This window comes from Pleurodeles waltl, unplaced genomic scaffold, assembly GCF_031143425.1.
Source record: "Pleurodeles waltl isolate 20211129_DDA unplaced genomic scaffold, aPleWal1.hap1.20221129 scaffold_247, whole genome shotgun sequence".
Taxonomy (NCBI): Eukaryota; Metazoa; Chordata; class Amphibia; order Caudata; family Salamandridae; genus Pleurodeles; species Pleurodeles waltl.
The window spans coordinates 1-21,253 of record NW_027149953.1 but is presented as its reverse complement, the minus strand read 5'-3'; the positions used below and the strand labels follow the sequence as shown (position 1 = coordinate 21,253).

The following is a 21,253-nucleotide window of genomic DNA, read 5'->3' as shown; positions in this document are numbered from 1 at the left end:
TCAATACACTTCGGTTGCCTCGCTGGATTAAAATCGTCTGCAGTTATAATGGTCAGAAGACTGCTCTTTCCCAGTGCTTAAACCCACACCCCATACATTTAGCCATGCAAAAGAAATCAGGGCATACCATTCACCTCTCTAAGAAAGATCGTGCCATTTTTTCCTCCTCATAACTGAGAATGAAATGGACTAAAACCCAGAATTAACATGCCGCCCCTAGCCGTAGATGCATCTAGATCTCAACACTTTACATGCTAATGTAACATAGCTGTGTGTCCTGCAAAAAGAGCAGGGGTACCTTAAGTCATCTCACAAGATGTGGAAACAGCACTCAACCATATCCTTCTTTGATGTATTTTGAACCAGTTGCCTTGAATACTCTGGCTTTTTTCGATTGCATCTAGCTGTTGTGTGTGGGGAATTATTCATTCTAGAGTCATCCTTATTCCATAAAAAACGGTGCTAGAAAATCCAGCTGTAAATCATATGGAATTCCACACCTGACGCTTCCCATTCCAGTGTCCTATGTGGTGAATGTACATTCAATAGAATTCCAGGTTTCCATGCGTGGAGCAAGGTCTCCCTCTACAGGATGTGGGGATGTAGCTCAGTGGTAGAGCGCATGCTTAGCATGTATGAGGCCCCGGGTTCAATCCCCGGCATCTCCAGCTTTTCGCCATGCTAATCTTGCCTTTGACAGATAGCTAGGCTGGCATCATGAGTAAGGAAGTGAGATGTCATGCAGTTGGTGTCAGAACACCACTTTCTTCGCCTTGCAAAACCTTTTGAAATGGGGCTATCTCATTTCCCGTGTTTATAGAAAAAAATAATCTTGCTTCCATAAGAAACCAAAGTGGTGATTTATCTTGGCATTCTTAGTATAGAAAACGGGCACAGCTGTCTTGGTCATTTATTTGAATTCTTCCTCTAAACCCGAGACTCTTACCAGAAGGTTTAAGAAAAACTGAATGTTTTCTTCATCCTAATCACTTCTGAATGGTCCATTAATCTACTGGTTTTGCTTTTCCAGTTCCTTTCACAGAAGCATTAAAAATGCATGTTCTTCATGCTCCGTACGGAGTAATGACTCTCCTAACTTTCTGTCCTTTCCTTCATGTTCCCATGCTGTCATCCTTTTGCCAGAAATGCCTCCAAAGGGCTGTGGATTCTTCGGCCCCATGCCCTTTCAGGAAAACTCCTTTCTGTAGGATTTCTAATTCTAGGTCCCCTGCTTTCCTTCACGCCAGCACAGCACATTTAGGTAGGTAAGCAATCCCCCTTTATGGTGATAAGATGTAGCTGAGAATGCACTCTAGGAAGTGGCAATTTGTAGAGCAAGCTGCAGGTCATATTCATGATTTTCAAGATTAGACTGCAGTACTCCCACCCCACTCCCGCCGCAACCATTATTGAAAGAAAGATGACTGCAGCATGGAAAGCTGTACTGCCCAATCCTCCGATAGCTCAGTTGGGAGAGCGGAGGACTGTAGTGGAGAAACAGAAATCCTTAGGTCGCTGGTTCAAATCCAGCTTGGAGGAGTTTCCCCTTTTTTGTTTTCCATAGCTGCTTTACCTCTTGTTAAAACATTATGTGCCCCTCTGATTGAGAAACATTTCCCTAGCTCCAAATAAATGCTAGGACAGAAGGGAAGACTTCTTCTGCTTTCCAATGAAATTGACCACATAGTCATTTCGGAGGGATGTTGGAAGAGAAGTAAACAAGGACCTGCAGATCAGAATTCATTCCAAAGCCTTGACTAAATATATGAAGGCACTTGGAAGACTTCCAGTTTCATTGTACCAAGGTAGATGTTTCGGCAGCCGACCCAGCTAAAACTCACCTACAATGAGAGTGGCCATGGATATGAAAGAGGGAATCTAGAAAGACACCAACTCCTTAAAACTGAGCAAGATGCGATGTGGAGTAATAGCTTACAGATTTGGAGAAAATCTGAGATGTTTCTCTTGACAAAAGAAACACTGCAATGCCCTCTCTGAGGATGGAACTCAGGACCTTCAGATTATGAGACTGACGCGCTGCCTACTGCGCTAAGAAGGCTGCTTGAAACCGCTAACAAATGCGTCTACACACCATGAAGAGGGAAGGTAGCAAAAATGCTGTTCTCATGTTGGAATATCAATACACTTCGGTTGCCTCGCTGGATTAAAATCGTCTGCAGTTATAATGGTCAGAAGACTGCTCTTTCCCAGTGCTTAAACCCACACCCCATACATTTAGCCATGCAAAAGAAATCAGGGCATACCATTCACCTCTCTAAGAAAGATCGTGCCATTTTTTCCTCCTCATAACTGAGAATGAAATGGACTAAAACCCAGAATTAACATGCCGCCCCTAGCCGTAGATGCATCTAGATCTCAACACTTTACATGCTAATGTAACATAGCTGTGTGTCCTGCAAAAAGAGCAGGGGTACCTTAAGTCATCTCACAAGATGTGGAAACAGCACTCAACCATATCCTTCTTTGATGTATCCTGAACCAGTTGCCTTGAATACTCTGGCTTTTTTCGATTGCATCTAGCTGTTGTGTGTGGGGAATTATTCATTCTAGAGTCAACCTTATTCCATAAAAAACGGTGCTAGAAAATCCAGCTGTAAATCATATGGAATTCCACACCTGACGCTTCCCATTCCAGTGTCCTATGTAGTGAATGTACATTCAATAGAATTCCAGGTTTCCATGCGTGGAGCAAGGTCTCCCTCTACAGGATGTGGGGATGTAGCTCAGTGGTAGAGCGCATGCTTAGCATGTATGAGGACCCGGGTTCAATCCCCGGCATCTCCAGCTTTTCGCCATGCTAATCTTGCCTTTTGACAGATAGCTAGGCTGGCATCATGAGTAAGGAAGTGAGATGTCATGCAGTTGGTGTCAGAACACCACTTTCTTCGCCTTGCAAAACCTTTTGAAATGGGGCTATCTCATTTCCCGTGTTTATAGAAAAAAATAATCTTGCTTCCATAAGAAACCAAAGTGGTGATTTATCTTGGCATTCTTAGTATAGAAAACGGGCACAGCTGTCTTGGTCATTTATTTGAATTCTTCCTCTAAACCAGAGACTCTTACCAGAAGGTTTAAGAAAAACTGAATGTTTTCTTCATCCTAATCACTTCTGAATGGTCCATTAATCTACTGGTTTTGCTTTTCCAGTTCCTTTCACAGAAGCATTAAAAATGCATGTTCTTCATGCTCCGTACGGAGTAATGACTCTCCTAACTTTCTGTCCTTTCCTTCATGTTCCCATGCTGTCATCCTTTTGCCAGAAATGCCTCCAAAGGGCTGTGGATTCTTCGGCCCCATGCCCTTTCAGGAAAACTCCTTTCTGTAGGATTTCTAATTCTAGGTCCCCTGCTTTCCTTCACGCCAGCACAGCACATTTAGGTAGGTAAGCAATCCCCCTTTATGGTGATAAGATGTAGCTGAGAATGCACTCTAGGAAGTGGCAATTTGTAGAGCAAGCTGCAGGTCATATTCATGATTTTCAAGATTAGACTGCAGTACTCCCACCCCACTCCCGCCGCAACCATTATTGAAAGAAAGATGAATGCAGCATGGAAAGCTGTACTGCCCAATCCTCCGATAGCTCAGTTGGGAGAGCGGAGGACTGTAGTGGAGAAACAGAAATCCTTAGGTCGCTGGTTCAAATCCAGCTTGGAGGAGTTTCCCCTTTTTTGTTTTCCATAGCTGCTTTACCTCTTGTTAAAACATTATGTGCCCCTCTGATTGAGAAACATTTCCCTAGCTCCAAATAAATGCTAGGACAGAAGGGTAGACTTCTTCTGCTTTCCAATGAAATTGACCACATAGTCATTTCTGAGGGATGTTGGAAGAGAAGTAAACAAGGACCTGCAGATCAGAATTCATTCCAAAGCCTTGACTAAATATATGAAGGCACTTGGAAGACTTCCAGTTTCATTGTACCAAGGTAGATGTTTCGGCAGCCGACCCAGCTAAAACTCACCTACAATGAGAGTGGCCATGGATATGAAAGAGGGAATCTAGAAAGACACCAACTCCTTAAAACTGAGCAAGATGCGATGTGGAGTAATAGCTTACAGATTTGGAGAAAATCTGAGATGTTTCTCTTGACAAAAGAAACACTGCAATGCCCTCTCTGAGGATGGAACTCAGGACCTTCAGATTATGAGACTGACGCGCTGCCTACTGCGCTAAGAAGGCTGCTTGAAACCGCTAACAAATGCGTCTACACACCATGAAGAGGGAAGGTAGCAAAAATGCTGTTCTCATGTTGGAATATCAATACACTTCGGTTGCCTCGCTGGATTAAAATCGTCTGCAGTTATAATGGTCAGAAGACTGCTCTTTCCCAGTGCTTAAACCCACACCCCATACATTTAGCCATGCAAAAGAAATCAGGGCATACCATTCACCTCTCTAAGAAAGATCGTGCCATTTTTTCCTCCTCATAACTGAGAATGAAATGGACTAAAACCCAGAATTAACATGCCGCCCCTAGCCGTAGATGCATCTAGATCTCAACACTTTACATGCTAATGTAACATAGCTGTGTGTCCTGCAAAAAGAGCAGGGGTACCTTAAGTCATCTCACAAGATGTGGAAACAGCACTCAACCATATCCTTCTTTGATGTATCCTGAACCAGTTGCCTTGAATACTCTGGCTTTTTTCGATTGCATCTAGCTGTTGTGTGTGGGGAATTATTCATTCTAGAGTCAACCTTATTCCATAAAAAACGGTGCTAGAAAATCCAGCTGTAAATCATATGGAATTCCACACCTGACGCTTCCCATTCCAGTGTCCTATGTGGTGAATGTACATTCAATAGAATTCCAGGTTTCCATGCGTGGAGCAAGGTCTCCCTCTACAGGATGTGGGGATGTAGCTCAGTGGTAGAGCGCATGCTTAGCATGTATGAGGCCCCGGGTTCAATCCCCGGCATCTCCAGCTTTTCGCCATGCTAATCTTGCCTTTGACAGATAGCTAGGCTGGCATCATGAGTAAGGAAGTGAGATGTCATGCAGTTGGTGTCAGAACACCACTTTCTTCGCCTTGCAAAACCTTTTGAAATGGGGCTATCTCATTTCCCGTGTTTATAGAAAAAAATAATCTTGCTTCCATAAGAAACCAAAGTGGTGATTTATCTTGGCATTCTTAGTATAGAAAACGGGCACAGCTGTCTTGGTCATTTATTTGAATTCTTCCTCTAAACCCGAGACTCTTACCAGAAGGTTTAAGAAAAACTGAATGTTTTCTTCATCCTAATCACTTCTGAATGGTCCATTAATCTACTGGTTTTGCTTTTCCAGTTCCTTTCACAGAAGCATTAAAAATGCATGTTCTTCATGCTCCGTACGGAGTAATGACTCTCCTAACTTTCTGTCCTTTCCTTCATGTTCCCATGCTGTCATCCTTTTGCCAGAAATGCCTCCAAAGGGCTGTGGATTCTTCGGCCCCATGCCCTTTCAGGAAAACTCCTTTCTGTAGGATTTCTAATTCTAGGTCCCCTGCTTTCCTTCACGCCAGCACAGCACATTTAGGTAGGTAAGCAATCCCCCTTTATGGTGATAAGATGTAGCTGAGAATGCACTCTAGGAAGTGGCAATTTGTAGAGCAAGCTGCAGGTCATATTCATGATTTTCAAGATTAGACTGCAGTACTCCCACCCCACTCCCGCCGCAACCATTATTGAAAGAAAGATGACTGCAGCATGGAAAGCTGTACTGCCCAATCCTCCGATAGCTCAGTTGGGAGAGCGGAGGACTGTAGTGGAGAAACAGAAATCCTTAGGTCGCTGGTTCAAATCCAGCTTGGAGGAGTTTCCCCTTTTTTGTTTTCCATAGCTGCTTTACCTCTTGTTAAAACATTATGTGCCCCTCTGATTGAGAAACATTTCCCTAGCTCCAAATAAATGCTAGGACAGAAGGGAAGACTTCTTCTGCTTTCCAATGAAATTGACCACATAGTCATTTCGGAGGGATGTTGGAAGAGAAGTAAACAAGGACCTGCAGATCAGAATTCATTCCAAAGCCTTGACTAAATATATGAAGGCACTTGGAAGACTTCCAGTTTCATTGTACCAAGGTAGATGTTTCGGCAGCCGACCCAGCTAAAACTCACCTACAATGAGAGTGGCCATGGATATGAAAGAGGGAATCTAGAAAGACACCAACTCCTTAAAACTGAGCAAGATGCGATGTGGAGTAATAGCTTACAGATTTGGAGAAAATCTGAGATGTTTCTCTTGACAAAAGAAACACTGCAATGCCCTCTACTGAGGATGGAACTCAGGACCTTCAGATTATGAGACTGACGCGCTGCCTACTGCGCTAAGAAGGCTGCTTGAAACCGCTAACAAATGCGTCTACACACCATGAAGAGGGAAGGTAGCAAAAATGCTGTTCTCATGTTGGAATATCAATACACTTCGGTTGCCTCGCTGGATTAAAATCGTCTGCAGTTATAATGGTCAGAAGACTGCTCTTTCCCAGTGCTTAAACCCACACCCCATACATTTAGCCATGCAAAAGAAATCAGGGCATACCATTCACCTCTCTAAGAAAGATCGTGCCATTTTTTCCTCCTCATAACTGAGAATGAAATGGACTAAAACCCAGAATTAACATGCCGCCCCTAGCCGTAGATGCATCTAGATCTCAACACTTTACATGCTAATGTAACATAGCTGTGTGTCCTGCAAAAAGAGCAGGGGTACCTTAAGTCATCTCACAAGATGTGGAAACAGCACTCAACCATATCCTTCTTTGATGTATCCTGAACCAGTTGCCTTGAATACTCTGGCTTTTTTCGATTGCATCTAGCTGTTGTGTGTGGGGAATTATTCATTCTAGAGTCAACCTTATTCCATAAAAAACGGTGCTAGAAAATCCAGCTGTAAATCATATGGAATTCCACACCTGACGCTTCCCATTCCAGTGTCCTATGTGGTGAATGTACATTCAATAGAATTCCAGGTTTCCATGCGTGGAGCAAGGTCTCCCTCTACAGGATGTGGGGATGTAGCTCAGTGGTAGAGCGCATGCTTAGCATGTATGAGGCCCCGGGTTCAATCCCCGGCATCTCCAGCTTTTCGCCATGCTAATCTTGCCTTTTGACAGATAGCTAGGCTGGCATCATGAGTAAGGAAGTGAGATGTCATGCAGTTGGTGTCAGAACACCACTTTCTTCGCCTTGCAAAACCTTTTGAAATGGGGCTATCTCATTTCCCGTGTTTATAGAAAAAAATAATCTTGCTTCCATAAGAAACCAAAGTGGTGATTTATCTTGGCATTCTTAGTATAGAAAACGGGCACAGCTGTCTTGGTCATTTATTTGAATTCTTCCTCTAAACCAGAGACTCTTACCAGAAGGTTTAAGAAAAACAAAATGTTTTCTTCATCCTAATCCCTTCTGAATGGTCCATTAATCTACTGGTTTTGCTTTTCCAGTTCCTTTCACAGAAGCATTAAAAATGCATGTTCTTCATGCTCCGTACGGAGTAATGACTCTCCTAACTTTCTGTCCTTTCCTTCATGTTCCCATGCTGTCATCCTTTTGCCAGAAATGCTTCCAAAGGGCTGTGGATTCCTCGGCCCCATGCCCTTTCAGGAAAACTCCTTTCTGTAGGATTTCTAATTCTAGGTCCCCTGCTTTCCTTCACGCCAGCACAGCACATTCAGGTAGGTAAGCAGTCCCCCTTTATGGTGATAAGATGTAGCTGAGAATGCACTCTAGGAAGTGGCAATTTGTAGAGCAAGCTGCAGGTCATATTCATGATTTTCAAGATTAGACTGCAGTACTCCCAGCCCACTCCCGCCGCAACCATTATTGAAAGAAAGATGAAACCAGCATGGAAAGCTGTACTGCCCAATCCTCCGATAGCTCAGTTGGGAGAGCGGAGGACTGTAGTGGAGAAACAGAAATCCTTAGGTCGCTGGTTCAAATCCGGCTCGGAGGAGTTTCCCCTTTTTTGTTTTCCATAGCTGCTTTCTCTCTTGTTAAAACATTATGTGCCCCTCTGATTGAGAAACATTTCCCTAGCTCCAAATAAATGCTAGGACAGAAGGGTAGACTTCTTCTGCTTTCCAATGAAATTGACCACATAGTCATTTCTGAGGGATGTTGGAAGAGAAATAAACAAGGACCTGCAGATCAGAATTCATTCCAAAGCCTTGACTAAATATATGAAGGCACTTGGAAGACTTCCAGTTTCATTGTACCAAGGTAGATGTTTCGGCAGCCGAACCAGCTAAAACTCACCTACAATGAGTGGCCATGGATATGAAAGAGGGAATCTACAAAGACACCAACTCCTTAAAACTGAGCAAGATGCAATGTGGAGGAATAGTTTACAGATTTGGAGAAAATCTGAGATGTTTCTCTTGACAAAAGAAACACTGCAATGCTCTCTCTGAGGATCGAACTCAGGACCTTCAGATTATGAGACTGACGCGCTGCCTACTGCGCTAAGAAGGCTGCTTGAAACCGCTAACAAATGCGTCTACACACCATGAAGAGGGAAGGTAGCAAAAATGCTGTTCTCATGTTGGAATATCAATACACTTCGGTTGCCTCGCTGGATTAAAATCGTCTGCAGTTATAATGGTCAGAAGACTGCTCTTTCCCAGTGCTTAAACCCACACCCCATACATTTAGCCATGCAAAAGAAATCAGGGCATACCATTCACCTCTCTAAGAAAGATCGTGCCATTTTTTCCTCCTCATAACTGAGAATGAAATGGACTAAAACCCAGAATTAACATGCCGCCCCTAGCCGTAGATGCATCTAGATCTCAACACTTTACATGCTAATGTAACATAGCTGTGTGTCCTGCAAAAAGAGCAGGGGTACCTTAAGTCATCTCACAAGATGTGGAAACAGCACTCAACCATATCCTTCTTTGATGTATCCTGAACCAGTTGCCTTGAATACTCTGGCTTTTTTCGATTGCATCTAGCTGTTGTGTGTGGGGAATTATTCATTCTAGAGTCAACCTTATTCCATAAAAAACGGTGCTAGAAAATCCAGCTGTAAATCATATGGAATTCCACACCTGACGCTTCCCATTCCAGTGTCCTATGTGGTGAATGTACATTCAATAGAATTCCAGGTTTCCATGCGTGGAGCAAGGTCTCCCTCTACAGGATGTGGGGATGTAGCTCAGTGGTAGAGCGCATGCTTAGCATGTATGAGGCCCCGGGTTCAATCCCCGGCATCTCCAGCTTTTCGCCATGCTAATCTTGCCTTTTGACAGATAGCTAGGCTGGCATCATGAGTAAGGAAGTGAGATGTCATGCAGCTGGTGCCAGAACCCCACTTTCTTCGCCTTGCAAAACCTTTTGAAATGGGGCTATCTCATTTCCCGTGTTTATAGAAAAAAATAATCTTGCTTCCATAAGAAACCAAAGTGGTGATTTATCTTGGCATTCTTAGTATAGAAAACGGGCACAGCTGTCTTGGTCATTTATTTGAATTCTTCCTCTAAACCAGAGACTCTTACCAGAAGGTTTAAGAAAAACAAAATGTTTTCTTCATCCTAATCCCTTCTGAATGGTCCATTAATCTACTGGTTTTGCTTTTCCAGTTCCTTTCACAGAAGCATTAAAAATGCATGTTCTTCATGCTCCGTACGGAGTAATGACTCTCCTAACTTTCTGTCCTTTCCTTCATGTTCCCATGCTGTCATCCTTTTGCCAGAAATGCCTCCAAAGGGCTGTGGATTCTTCGGCCCCATGCCCTTTCAGGAAAACTCCTTTCTGTAGGATTTCTAATTCTAGGTCCCCTGCTTTCCTTCACGCCAGCACAGCACATTTAGGTAGGTAAGCAATCCCCCTTTATGGTGATAAGATGTAGCTGAGAATGCACTCTAGGAAGTGGCAATTTGTAGAGCAAGCTGCAGGTCATATTCATGATTTTCAAGATTAGACTGCAGTACTCCCACCCCACTCCCGCCGCAACCATTATTGAAAGAAAGATGACTGCAGCATGGAAAGCTGTACTGCCCAATCCTCCGATAGCTCAGTTGGGAGAGCGGAGGACTGTAGTGGAGAAACAGAAATCCTTAGGTCGCTGGTTCAAATCCAGCTTGGAGGAGTTTCCCCTTTTTTGTTTTCCATAGCTGCTTTACCTCTTGTTAAAACATTATGTGCCCCTCTGATTGAGAAACATTTCCCTAGCTCCAAATAAATGCTAGGACAGAAGGGAAGACTTCTTCTGCTTTCCAATGAAATTGACCACATAGTCATTTCGGAGGGATGTTGGAAGAGAAGTAAACAAGGACCTGCAGATCAGAATTCATACCAAAGCCTTGACTAAATATATGAAGGCACTTGGAAGACTTCCAGTTTCATTGTACCAAGGTAGATGTTTCGGCAGCCGACCCAGCTAAAACTCACCTACAATGAGAGTGGCCATGGATATGAAAGAGGGAATCTAGAAAGACACCAACTCCTTAAAACTGAGCAAGATGCGATGTGGAGTAATAGCTTACAGATTTGGAGAAAATCTGAGATGTTTCTCTTGACAAAAGAAACACTGCAATGCCCTCTCTGAGGATGGAACTCAGGACCTTCAGATTATGAGACTGACGCGCTGCCTACTGCGCTAAGAAGGCTGCTTGAAACCGCTAACAAATGCGTCTACACACCATGAAGAGGGAAGGTAGCAAAAATGCTGTTCTCATGTTGGAATATCAATACACTTCGGTTGCCTCGCTGGATTAAAATCGTCTGCAGTTATAATGGTCAGAAGACTGCTCTTTCCCAGTGCTTAAACCCACACCCCATACATTTAGCCATGCAAAAGAAATCAGGGCATACCATTCACCTCTCTAAGAAAGATCGTGCCATTTTTTCCTCCTCATAACTGAGAATGAAATGGACTAAAACCCAGAATTAACATGCCGCCCCTAGCCGTAGATGCATCTAGATCTCAACACTTTACATGCTAATGTAACATAGCTGTGTGTCCTGCAAAAAGAGCAGGGGTACCTTAAGTCATCTCACAAGATGTGGAAACAGCACTCAACCATATCCTTCTTTGATGTATCCTGAACCAGTTGCCTTGAATACTCTGGCTTTTTTCGATTGCATCTAGCTGTTGTGTGTGGGGAATTATTCATTCTAGAGTCAACCTTATTCCATAAAAAACGGTGCTAGAAAATCCAGCTGTAAATCATATGGAATTCCACACCTGACGCTTCCCATTCCAGTGTCCTATGTGGTGAATGTACATTCAATAGAATTCCAGGTTTCCATGCGTGGAGCAAGGTCTCCCTCTACAGGATGTGGGGATGTAGCTCAGTGGTAGAGCGCATGCTTAGCATGTATGAGGCCCCGGGTTCAATCCCCGGCATCTCCAGCTTTTCGCCATGCTAATCTTGCCTTTTGACAGATAGCTAGGCTGGCATCATGAGTAAGGAAGTGAGATGTCATGCAGTTGGTGTCAGAACACCACTTTCTTCGCCTTGCAAAACCTTTTGAAATGGGGCTATCTCATTTCCCGTGTTTATAGAAAAAAATAATCTTGCTTCCATAAGAAACCAAAGTGTTGATTTATCTTGGCATTCTTAGTATAGAAAACGGGCACAGCTGTCTTGGTCATTTATTTGAATTCTTCCTCTAAACCAGAGACTCTTACCAGAAGGTTTAAGAAAAACAAAATGTTTTCTTCATCCTAATCCCTTCTGAATGGTCCATTAATCTACTGGTTTTGCTTTTCCAGTTCCTTTCACAGAAGCATTAAAAATGCATGTTCTTCATGCTCCGTACGGAGTAATGACTCTCCTAACTTTCTGTCCTTTCCTTCATGTTCCCATGCTGTCATCCTTTTGCCAGAAATGCTTCCAAAGGGCTGTGGATTCCTCGGCCCCATGCCCTTTCAGGAAAACTCCTTTCTGTAGGATTTCTAATTCTAGGTCCCCTGCTTTCCTTCACGCCAGCACAGCACATTCAGGTAGGTAAGCAGTCCCCCTTTATGGTGATAAGATGTAGCTGAGAATGCACTCTAGGAAGTGGCAATTTGTAGAGCAAGCTGCAGGTCATATTCATGATTTTCAAGATTAGACTGCAGTACTCCCAGCCCACTCCCGCCGCAACCATTATTGAAAGAAAGATGAAACCAGCATGGAAAGCTGTACTGCCCAATCCTCCGATAGCTCAGTTGGGAGAGCGGAGGACTGTAGTGGAGAAACAGAAATCCTTAGGTCGCTGGTTCAAATCCGGCTCGGAGGAGTTTCCCCTTTTTTGTTTTCCATAGCTGCTTTCTCTCTTGTTAAAACATTATGTGCCCCTCTGATTGAGAAACATTTCCCTAGCTCCAAATAAATGCTAGGACAGAAGGGTAGACTTCTTCTGCTTTCCAATGAAATTGACCACATAGTCATTTCTGAGGGATGTTGGAAGAGAAATAAACAAGGACCTGCAGATCAGAATTCATTCCAAAGCCTTGACTAAATATATGAAGGCACTTGGAAGACTTCCAGTTTCATTGTACCAAGGTAGATGTTTCGGCAGCCGAACCAGCTAAAACTCACCTACAATGAGTGGCCATGGATATGAAAGAGGGAATCTACAAAGACACCAACTCCTTAAAACTGAGCAAGATGCAATGTGGAGGAATAGTTTACAGATTTGGAGAAAATCTGAGATGTTTCTCTTGACAAAAGAAACACTGCAATGCTCTCTCTGAGGATCGAACTCAGGACCTTCAGATTATGAGACTGACGCGCTGCCTACTGCGCTAAGAAGGCTGCTTGAAACCGCTAACAAATGCGTCTACACACCATGAAGAGGGAAGGTAGCAAAAATGCTGTTCTCATGTTGGAATATCAATACACTTCGGTTGCCTCGCTGGATTAAAATCGTCTGCAGTTATAATGGTCAGAAGACTGCTCTTTCCCAGTGCTTAAACCCACACCCCATACATTTAGCCATGCAAAAGAAATCAGGGCATACCATTCACCTCTCTAAGAAAGATCGTGCCATTTTTTCCTCCTCATAACTGAGAATGAAATGGACTAAAACCCAGAATTAACATGCCGCCCCTAGCCGTAGATGCATCTAGATCTCAACACTTTACATGCTAATGTAACATAGCTGTGTGTCCTGCAAAAAGAGCAGGGGTACCTTAAGTCATCTCACAAGATGTGGAAACAGCACTCAACCATATCCTTCTTTGATGTATCCTGAACCAGTTGCCTTGAATACTCTGGCTTTTTTCGATTGCATCTAGCTGTTGTGTGTGGGGAATTATTCATTCTAGAGTCAACCTTATTCCATAAAAAACGGTGCTAGAAAATCCAGCTGTAAATCATATGGAATTCCACACCTGACGCTTCCCATTCCAGTGTCCTATGTGGTGAATGTACATTCAATAGAATTCCAGGTTTCCATGCGTGGAGCAAGGTCTCCCTCTACAGGATGTGGGGATGTAGCTCAGTGGTAGAGCGCATGCTTAGCATGTATGAGGCCCCGGGTTCAATCCCCGGCATCTCCAGCTTTTCGCCATGCTAATCTTGCCTTTTGACAGATAGCTAGGCTGGCATCATGAGTAAGGAAGTGAGATGTCATGCAGCTGGTGCCAGAACCCCACTTTCTTCGCCTTGCAAAACCTTTTGAAATGGGGCTATCTCATTTCCCGTGTTTATAGAAAAAAATAATCTTGCTTCCATAAGAAACCAAAGTGGTGATTTATCTTGGCATTCTTAGTATAGAAAACGGGCACAGCTGTCTTGGTCATTTATTTGAATTCTTCCTCTAAACCAGAGACTCTTACCAGAAGGTTTAAGAAAAACAAAATGTTTTCTTCATCCTAATCCCTTCTGAATGGTCCATTAATCTACTGGTTTTGCTTTTCCAGTTCCTTTCACAGAAGCATTAAAAATGCATGTTCTTCATGCTCCGTACGGAGTAATGACTCTCCTAACTTTCTGTCCTTTCCTTCATGTTCCCATGCTGTCATCCTTTTGCCAGAAATGCTTCCAAAGGGCTGTGGATTCCTCGGCCCCATGCCCTTTCAGGAAAACTCCTTTCTGTAGGATTTCTAATTCTAGGTCCCCTGCTTTCCTTCACGCCAGCACAGCACATTCAGGTAGGTAAGCAGTCCCCCTTTATGGTGATAAGATGTAGCTGAGAATGCACTCTAGGAAGTGGCAATTTGTAGAGCAAGCTGCAGGTCATATTCATGATTTTCAAGATTAGACTGCAGTACTCCCAGCCCACTCCCGCCGCAACCATTATTGAAAGAAAGATGAATGCAGCATGGAAAGCTGTACTGCCCAATCCTCCGATAGCTCAGTTGGGAGAGCGGAGGACTGTAGTGGAGAAACAGAAATCCTTAGGTCGCTGGTTCAAATCCGGCTCGGAGGAGTTTCCCCTTTTTTGTTTTCCATAGCTGCTTTCTCTCTTGTTAAAACATTATGTGCCCCTCTGATTGAGAAACATTTCCCTAGCTCCAAATAAATGCTAGGACAGAAGGGTAGACTTCTTCTGCTTTCCAATGAAATTGACCACATAGTCATTTCTGAGGGATGTTGGAAGAGAAATAAACAAGGACCTGCAGATCAGAATTCATTCCAAAGCCTTGACTAAATATATGAAGGCACTTGGAAGACTTCCAGTTTCATTGTACCAAGGTAGATGTTTCGGCAGCCGAACCAGCTAAAACTCACCTACAATGAGTGGCCATGGATATGAAAGAGGGAATCTACAAAGACACCAACTCCTTAAAACTGAGCAAGATGCAATGTGGAGGAATAGTTTACAGATTTGGAGAAAATCTGAGATGTTTCTCTTGACAAAAGAAACACTGCAATGCTCTCTCTGAGGATCGAACTCAGGACCTTCAGATTATGAGACTGACGCGCTGCCTACTGCGCTAAGAAGGCTGCTTGAAACCGCTAACAAATGCGTCTACACACCATGAAGAGGGAAGGTAGCAAAAATGCTGTTCTCATGTTGGAATATCAATACACTTCGGTTGCCTCGCTGGATTAAAATCGTCTGCAGTTATAATGGTCAGAAGACTGCTCTTTCCCAGTGCTTAAACCCACACCCCATACATTTAGCCATGCAAAAGAAATCAGGGCATACCATTCACCTCTCTAAGAAAGATCGTGCCATTTTTTCCTCCTCATAACTGAGAATGAAATGGACTAAAACCCAGAATTAACATGCCGCCCCTAGCCGTAGATGCATCTAGATCTCAACACTTTACATGCTAATGTAACATAGCTGTGTGTCCTGCAAAAAGAGCAGGGGTACCTTAAGTCATCTCACAAGATGTGGAAACAGCACTCAACCATATCCTTCTTTGATGTATCCTGAACCAGTTGCCTTGAATACTCTGGCTTTTTTCGATTGCATCTAGCTGTTGTGTGTGGGGAATTATTCATTCTAGAGTCAACCTTATTCCATAAAAAACGGTGCTAGAAAATCCAGCTGTAAATCATATGGAATTCCACACCTGACGCTTCCCATTCCAGTGTCCTATGTGGTGAATGTACATTCAATAGAATTCCAGGTTTCCATGCGTGGAGCAAGGTCTCCCTCTACAGGATGTGGGGATGTAGCTCAGTGGTAGAGCGCATGCTTAGCATGTATGAGGCCCCGGGTTCAATCCCCGGCATCTCCAGCTTTTCGCCATGCTAATCTTGCCTTTTGACAGATAGCTAGGCTGGCATCATGAGTAAGGAAGTGAGATGTCATGCAGCTGGTGCCAGAACCCCACTTTCTTCGCCTTGCAAAACCTTTTGAAATGGGGCTATCTCATTTCCCGTGTTTATAGAAAAAAATAATCTTGCTTCCATAAGAAACCAAAGTGGTGATTTATCTTGGCATTCTTAGTATAGAAAACGGGCACAGCTGTCTTGGTCATTTATTTGAATTCTTCCTCTAAACCAGAGACTCTTACCAGAAGGTTTAAGAAAAACAAAATGTTTTCTTCATCCTAATCCCTTCTGAATGGTCCATTAATCTACTGGTTTTGCTTTTCCAGTTCCTTTCACAGAAGCATTAAAAATGCATGTTCTTCATGCTCCGTACGGAGTAATGACTCTCCTAACTTTCTGTCCTTTCCTTCATGTTCCCATGCTGTCATCCTTTTGCCAGAAATGCTTCCAAAGGGCTGTGGATTCCTCGGCCCCATGCCCTTTCAGGAAAACTCCTTTCTGTAGGATTTCTAATTCTAGGTCCCCTGCTTTCCTTCACGCCAGCACAGCACATTCAGGTAGGTAAGCAGTCCCCCTTTATGGTGATAAGATGTAGCTGAGAATGCACTCTAGGAAGTGGCAATTTGTAGAGCAAGCTGCAGGTCATATTCATGATTTTCAAGATTAGACTGCAGTACTCCCAGCCCACTCCCGCCGCAACCATTATTGAAAGAAAGATGAATGCAGCATGGAAAGCTGTACTGCCCAATCCTCCGATAGCTCAGTTGGGAGAGCGGAGGACTGTAGTGGAGAAACAGAAATCCTTAGGTCGCTGGTTCAAATCCGGCTCGGAGGAGTTTCCCCTTTTTTGTTTTCCATAGCTGCTTTCTCTCTTGTTAAAACATTATGTGCCCCTCTGATTGAGAAACATTTCCCTAGCTCCAAATAAATGCTAGGACAGAAGGGTAGACTTCTTCTGCTTTCCAATGAAATTGACCACATAGTCATTTCTGAGGGATGTTGGAAGAGAAATAAACAAGGACCTGCAGATCAGAATTCATTCCAAAGCCTTGACTAAATATATGAAGGCACTTGGAAGACTTCCAGTTTCATTGTACCAAGGTAGATGTTTCGGCAGCCGAACCAGCTAAAACTCACCTACAATGAGTGGCCATGGATATGAAAGAGGGAATCTACAAAGACACCAACTCCTTAAAACTGAGCAAGATGCAATGTGGAGGAATAGTTTACAGATTTGGAGAAAATCTGAGATGTTTCTCTTGACAAAAGAAACACTGCAATGCTCTCTCTGAGGATCGAACTCAGGACCTTCAGATTATGAGACTGACGCGCTGCCTACTGCGCTAAGAAGGCTGCTTGAAACCGCTAACAAATGCGTCTACACACCATGAAGAGGGAAGGTAGCAAAAATGCTGTTCTCATGTTGGAATATCAATACACTTCGGTTGCCTCGCTGGATTAAAATCGTCTGCAGTTATAATGGTCAGAAGACTGCTCTTTCCCAGTGCTTAAACCCACACCCCATACATTTAGCCATGCAAAAGAAATCAGGGCATACCATTCACCTCTCTAAGAAAGATCGTGCCATTTTTTCCTCCTCATAACTGAGAATGAAATGGACTAAAACCCAGAATTAACATGCCGCCCCTAGCCGTAGATGCATCTAGATCTCAACACTTTACATGCTAATGTAACATAGCTGTGTGTCCTGCAAAAAGAGCAGGGGTACCTTAAGTCATCTCACAAGATGTGGAAACAGCACTCAACCATATCCTTCTTTGATGTATCCTGAACCAGTTGCCTTGAATACTCTGGCTTTTTTCGATTGCATCTAGCTGTTGTGTGTGGGGAATTATTCATTCTAGAGTCAACCTTATTCCATAAAAAACGGTGCTAGAAAATCCAGCTGTAAATCATATGGAATTCCACACCTGACGCTTCCCATTCCAGTGTCCTATGTGGTGAATGTACATTCAATAGAATTCCAGGTTTCCATGCGTGGAGCAAGGTCTCCCTCTACAGGATGTGGGGATGTAGCTCAGTGGTAGAGCGCATGCTTAGCATGTATGAGGCCCCGGGTTCAATCCCCGGCATCTCCAGCTTTTCGCCATGCTAATCTTGCCTTTGACAGATAGCTAGGCTGGCATCATGAGTAAGGAAGTGAGATGTCATGCAGTTGGTGTCAGAACACCACTTTCTTCGCCTTGCAAAACCTTTTGAAATGGGGCTATCTCATTTCCCGTGTTTATAGAAAAAAATAATCTTGCTTCCATAAGAAACCAAAGTGGTGATTTATCTTGGCATTCTTAGTATAGAAAACGGGCACAGCTGTCTTGGTCATTTATTTGAATTCTTCCTCTAAACCCGAGACTCTTACCAGAAGGTTTAAGAAAAACTGAATGTTTTCTTCATCCTAATCACTTCTGAATGGTCCATTAATCTACTGGTTTTGCTTTTCCAGTTCCTTTCACAGAAGCATTAAAAATGCATGTTCTTCATGCTCCGTACGGAGTAATGACTCTCCTAACTTTCTGTCCTTTCCTTCATGTTCCCATGCTGTCATCCTTTTGCCAGAAATGCCTCCAAAGGGCTGTGGATTCTTCGGCCCCATGCCCTTTCAGGAAAACTCCTTTCTGTAGGATTTCTAATTCTAGGTCCCCTGCTTTCCTTCACGCCAGCACAGCACATTTAGGTAGGTAAGCAATCCCCCTTTATGGTGATAAGATGTAGCTGAGAATGCACTCTAGGAAGTGGCAATTTGTAGAGCAAGCTGCAGGTCATATTCATGATTTTCAAGATTAGACTGCAGTACTCCCACCCCACTCCCGCCGCAACCATTATTGAAAGAAAGATGACTGCAGCATGGAAAGCTGTACTGCCCAATCCTCCGATAGCTCAGTTGGGAGAGCGGAGGACTGTAGTGGAGAAACAGAAATCCTTAGGTCGCTGGTTCAAATCCAGCTTGGAGGAGTTTCCCCTTTTTTGTTTTCCATAGCTGCTTTACCTCTTGTTAAAACATTATGTGCCCCTCTGATTGAGAAACATTTCCCTAGCTCCAAATAAATGCTAGGACAGAAGGGAAGACTTCTTCTGCTTTCCAATGAAATTGACCACATAGTCATTTCGGAGGGATGTTGGAAGAGAAGTAAACAAGGACCTGCAGATCAGAATTCATTCCAAAGCCTTGACTAAATATATGAAGGCACTTGGAAGACTTCCAGTTTCATTGTACCAAGGTAGATGTTTCGGCAGCCGACCCAGCTAAAACTCACCTACAATGAGAGTGGCCATGGATATGAAAGAGGGAATCTAGAAAGACACCAACTCCTTAAAACTGAGCAAGATGCGATGTGGAGTAATAGCTTACAGATTTGGAGAAAATCTGAGATGTTTCTCTTGACAAAAGAAACACTGCAATGCCCTCTACTGAGGATGGAACTCAGGACCTTCAGATTATGAGACTGACGCGCTGCCTACTGCGCTAAGAAGGCTGCTTGAAACCGCTAACAAATGCGTCTACACACCATGAAGAGGGAAGGTAGCAAAAATGCTGTTCTCATGTTGGAATATCAATACACTTCGGTTGCCTCGCTGGATTAAAATCGTCTGCAGTTATAATGGTCAGAAGACTGCTCTTTCCCAGTGCTTAAACCCACACCCCATACATTTAGCCATGCAAAAGAAATCAGGGCATACCATTCACCTCTCTAAGAAAGATCGTGCCATTTTTTCCTCCTCATAACTGAGAATGAAATGGACTAAAACCCAGAATTAACATGCCGCCCCTAGCCGTAGATGCATCTAGATCTCAACACTTTACATGCTAATGTAACATAGCTGTGTGTCCTGCAAAAAGAGCAGGGGTACCTTAAGTCATCTCACAAGATGTGGAAACAGCACTCAACCATATCCTTCTTTGATGTATCCTGAACCAGTTGCCTTGAATACTCTGGCTTTTTTCGATTGCATCTAGCTGTTGTGTGTGGGGAATTATTCATTCTAGAGTCAACCTTATTCCATAAAAAACGGTGCTAGAAAATCCAGCTGTAAATCATATGGAATTCCACACCTGACGCTTCCCATTCCAGTGTCCTATGTGGTGAATGTACATTCAATAGAATTCCAGGTTTCCATGCGTGGAGCAAGGTCTCCCTCTACAGGATGTGGGGATGTAGCTCAGTGGTAGAGCGCATGCTTAGCATGTATGAGGCCCCGGGTTCAATCCCCGGCATCTCCAGCTTTTCGCCATGCTAATCTTGCCTTTTGACAGATAGCTAGGCTGGCATCATGAGTAAGGAAGTGAGATGTCATGCAGTTGGTGTCAGAACACCACTTTCTTCGCCTTGCAAAACCTTTTGAAATGGGGCTATCTCATTTCCCGTGTTTATAGAAAAAAATAATCTTGCTTCCATAAGAAACCAAAGTGGTGATTTATCTTGGCATTCTTAGTATAGAAAACGGGCACAGCTGTCTTGGTCATTTATTTGAATTCTTCCTCTAAACCAGAGACTCTTACCAGAAGGTTTAAGAAAAACAAAATGTTTTCTTCATCCTAATCCCTTCTGAATGGTCCATTAATCTACTGGTTTTGCTTTTCCAGTTCCTTTCACAGAAGCATTAAAAATGCATGTTCTTCATGCTCCGTACGGAGTAATGACTCTCCTAACTTTCTGTCCTTTCCTTCATGTTCCCATGCTGTCATCCTTTTGCCAGAAATGCTTCCAAAGGGCTGTGGATTCCTCGGCCCCATGCCCTTTCAGGAAAACTCCTTTCTGTAGGATTTCTAATTCTAGGTCCCCTGCTTTCCTTCACGCCAGCACAGCACATTCAGGTAGGTAAGCAGTCCCCCTTTATGGTGATAAGATGTAGCTGAGAATGCACTCTAGGAAGTGGCAATTTGTAGAGCAAGCTGCAGGTCATATTCATGATTTTCAAGATTAGACTGCAGTACTCCCAGCCCACTCCCGCCGCAACCATTATTGAAAGAAAGATGAAACCAGCATGGAAAGCTGTACTGCCCAATCCTCCGATAGCTCAGTTGGGAGAGCGGAGGACTGTAGTGGAGAAACAGAAATCCTTAGGTCGCTGGTTCAAATCCGGCTCGGAGGAGTTTCCCCTTTTTTGTTTTCCATAGCTGCTTTCTCTCTTGTTAAAACATTATGTGCCCCTCTGATTGAGAAACATTTCCCTAGCTCCAAATAAATGCTAGGACAGAAGGGTAGACTTCTTCTGCTTTCCAATGAAATTGACCACATAGTCATTTCTGAGGGATGTTGGAAGAGAAATAAACAAGGACCTGCAGATCAGAATTCATTCCAAAGCCTTGACTAAATATATGAAGGCACTTGGAAGACTTCCAGTTTCATTGTACCAAGGTAGATGTTTCGGCAGCCGAACCAGCTAAAACTCACCTACAATGAGTGGCCATGGATATGAAAGAGGGAATCTACAAAGACACCAACTCCTTAAAACTGAGCAAGATGCAATGTGGAGGAATAGTTTACAGATTTGGAGAAAATCTGAGATGTTTCTCTTGACAAAAGAAACACTGCAATGCTCTCTCTGAGGATCGAACTCAGGACCTTCAGA

General features: G+C 43.5%; 14 non-coding genes across 14 annotated transcripts; 10 read left to right on the top strand and 4 right to left on the bottom strand.

Annotated features, from left to right (window-relative positions):
- The first annotated feature begins 596 nt into the window (after nucleotides 1–596).
- TRNAA-AGC (transfer RNA alanine (anticodon AGC)) lies at nucleotides 597–668 on the top strand. Its single transcript has one exon. It is a non-coding gene; the product is annotated as a tRNA-Ala (tRNA).
- A 2,065-nt stretch (nucleotides 669–2,733) lies between these two features.
- Nucleotides 2,734–2,805, top strand: TRNAA-AGC (transfer RNA alanine (anticodon AGC)). The gene has a single exon. It is a non-coding gene; the product is annotated as a tRNA-Ala (tRNA).
- Nucleotides 2,806–4,871: 2,066 nt separating this feature from the next.
- TRNAA-AGC (transfer RNA alanine (anticodon AGC)) lies at nucleotides 4,872–4,943 on the top strand. Its single transcript has one exon. It is a non-coding gene; the product is annotated as a tRNA-Ala (tRNA).
- Nucleotides 4,944–7,009: 2,066 nt separating this feature from the next.
- Nucleotides 7,010–7,081, top strand: TRNAA-AGC (transfer RNA alanine (anticodon AGC)). The gene has a single exon. It is a non-coding gene; the product is annotated as a tRNA-Ala (tRNA).
- A 1,317-nt stretch (nucleotides 7,082–8,398) lies between these two features.
- Nucleotides 8,399–8,471, bottom strand: TRNAM-CAU (transfer RNA methionine (anticodon CAU)). Its single transcript has one exon. It is a non-coding gene; the product is annotated as a tRNA-Met (tRNA).
- A 674-nt stretch (nucleotides 8,472–9,145) lies between these two features.
- TRNAA-AGC (transfer RNA alanine (anticodon AGC)) lies at nucleotides 9,146–9,217 on the top strand. Its single transcript has one exon. It is a non-coding gene; the product is annotated as a tRNA-Ala (tRNA).
- A 2,066-nt stretch (nucleotides 9,218–11,283) lies between these two features.
- TRNAA-AGC (transfer RNA alanine (anticodon AGC)) lies at nucleotides 11,284–11,355 on the top strand. Its single transcript has one exon. It is a non-coding gene; the product is annotated as a tRNA-Ala (tRNA).
- Nucleotides 11,356–12,672: 1,317 nt separating this feature from the next.
- Nucleotides 12,673–12,745, bottom strand: TRNAM-CAU (transfer RNA methionine (anticodon CAU)). Its single transcript has one exon. It is a non-coding gene; the product is annotated as a tRNA-Met (tRNA).
- A 674-nt stretch (nucleotides 12,746–13,419) lies between these two features.
- On the top strand, nucleotides 13,420–13,491 carry TRNAA-AGC (transfer RNA alanine (anticodon AGC)). Its single transcript has one exon. It is a non-coding gene; the product is annotated as a tRNA-Ala (tRNA).
- Nucleotides 13,492–14,808: 1,317 nt separating this feature from the next.
- Nucleotides 14,809–14,881, bottom strand: TRNAM-CAU (transfer RNA methionine (anticodon CAU)). Its single transcript has one exon. It is a non-coding gene; the product is annotated as a tRNA-Met (tRNA).
- A 674-nt stretch (nucleotides 14,882–15,555) lies between these two features.
- TRNAA-AGC (transfer RNA alanine (anticodon AGC)) lies at nucleotides 15,556–15,627 on the top strand. Its single transcript has one exon. It is a non-coding gene; the product is annotated as a tRNA-Ala (tRNA).
- Nucleotides 15,628–16,944: 1,317 nt separating this feature from the next.
- TRNAM-CAU (transfer RNA methionine (anticodon CAU)) lies at nucleotides 16,945–17,017 on the bottom strand. The gene has a single exon. It is a non-coding gene; the product is annotated as a tRNA-Met (tRNA).
- A 674-nt stretch (nucleotides 17,018–17,691) lies between these two features.
- Nucleotides 17,692–17,763, top strand: TRNAA-AGC (transfer RNA alanine (anticodon AGC)). The gene has a single exon. It is a non-coding gene; the product is annotated as a tRNA-Ala (tRNA).
- A 2,066-nt stretch (nucleotides 17,764–19,829) lies between these two features.
- On the top strand, nucleotides 19,830–19,901 carry TRNAA-AGC (transfer RNA alanine (anticodon AGC)). The gene has a single exon. It is a non-coding gene; the product is annotated as a tRNA-Ala (tRNA).
- Nucleotides 19,902–21,253: the final 1,352 nt, after the last annotated feature.